The following is a 1,742-nucleotide window of genomic DNA, read 5'->3' as shown; positions in this document are numbered from 1 at the left end:
ATGATTTTTCAGATTATCAATAACATTTCTCTTTGTTCATCATTCTTTCAAGAGCCAACAATTTTAACATTCATAAATAACAAGATCAAAAATATGCACTGTTCAAGCATTCATTCAGAAAACAAAAAGTATTGTCACTACATCAATATAATTAAATTAAATTCAAGGATAAATTCGAAATTCATGTACTTCTTGTTCTTTTTAATTAAAACATTTTTCATTTAAGAGAGGTGAACGATTAATGGAATTTATTCATAGCTTTAAGACATAGTTACTACATACTAATGATCATGAAATAAAGACACAAAACATAGATAAACACAATATTCAAAATCGAAAACAGAAAGAAATAAAAACAAGGAATGAATCCACCTTAGTGGCGTCTTCTTCTTGAAGGACCAACAATGTCCTTAAGCTCTTCTATGTCCCTTCCTTGCCTTTGTTGCTTTTCCCTCATTGCTCTTTGATCTTCTCTTATTTCATGGAGAATGATGGAGTGCTCATGATGTTCCACCCTTAATTGTTCCACATTGTGGCTCAAATCTTCTAAGGAGGTGTTGAGTTGCTCCCAATAGTTGTTAGGAGGAAAGTGCATCTCTTGAGGCATCTCAGGGATTTCTTGATGATGAGCTTCCTCTTCAATGGAGATGTCTCCTTCTATGATAACTCCAGCTGAGTAACACAGATGGCAAATAAGGTGAGGAAAAGCTAGCCTTGCCATGGTGGAGGGCTTGTCGGCTATTTTGTAGATTTCATTGGAGATAACCTCATGAACTTCTACTTCCTCTCCAATCATGATGCTATGAATCATGATGGCCCGATCCACAGTAACTTCAGATCGGTTGCTAGTGGGAATGATGGAGCATTGAATGAACTCCAACCATCCTCTAGCCACAGACTTGAGGTCCAGTCTTCTTAGTTGAACTGGCTTGCCTTTGGAGTCTCTCTTCCATTGAGCTCCTTCCACATATATGTCCATTAGGACATTGTCCAACCTTTGATTAAAGTTGACCCTTCTAGTGTAGGGGCGTTCATCTCCTTGCATCATGGGCAAGTGAAACGCCAACCTCACATTTTTTGGACTAAAATCTAAGTATTTTCCCCGAACCATTGTAAGATAGTTCTTTGGATTCAGGTTCATACTTTGATCATGGTTCCTAGTGATCCATGCATTGGCATAGAACTCTTGAACCATTATGGTTCCGACTTGTTGCATGGGGTTGGTTAGGACTTCCCAACCTCTCCTTCGGATCTCATGTCGGATCTCCGGATACTCATTCTTCTTGAGCTTGAAAGGGACCTCAGGGATCACCTTCTTCTTTGCCACAACATCATAGAAGTGGTCTTGATGGCTCTTGGAGATGAATCTTTCCATCTCCCATGACTCGGAGGTGGAAGCTTTTGTCTTCCGAGGAGTTTGTGTTGTGTGAAAATGAAGTAGAATGGAAGGGTATATATAGGGAGAGGGGGAGTGTATGTTCGGCCATTTAGGGTGGGAATGGGTGGGAAAATGGTTTTGAATTTTTGAAGGTAGGTGGGGTTTATGGGGAAGAGTGGATGTATATGAGTGGTGAAGGGGGTGATTGGGAAGAGGAATTGAGGTGATTGGTGAAGAGTGTTGGGAAGTGTGACATGGGAAATAGTCATCACAAAAATAGGATTAGGAGGTAAGGTAGGAATATAGTAGGTGGGGATCCTGTGGGATCCACAGATCCTGAGGTGATCCTGTGGGGTCCACAGAG

Source organism: Arachis duranensis, chromosome 5 (genome assembly GCF_000817695.3).
Source record: "Arachis duranensis cultivar V14167 chromosome 5, aradu.V14167.gnm2.J7QH, whole genome shotgun sequence".
Taxonomy (NCBI): Eukaryota; Viridiplantae; Streptophyta; class Magnoliopsida; order Fabales; family Fabaceae; genus Arachis; species Arachis duranensis.
Note: the sequence above shows the minus strand (reverse complement) of the source record.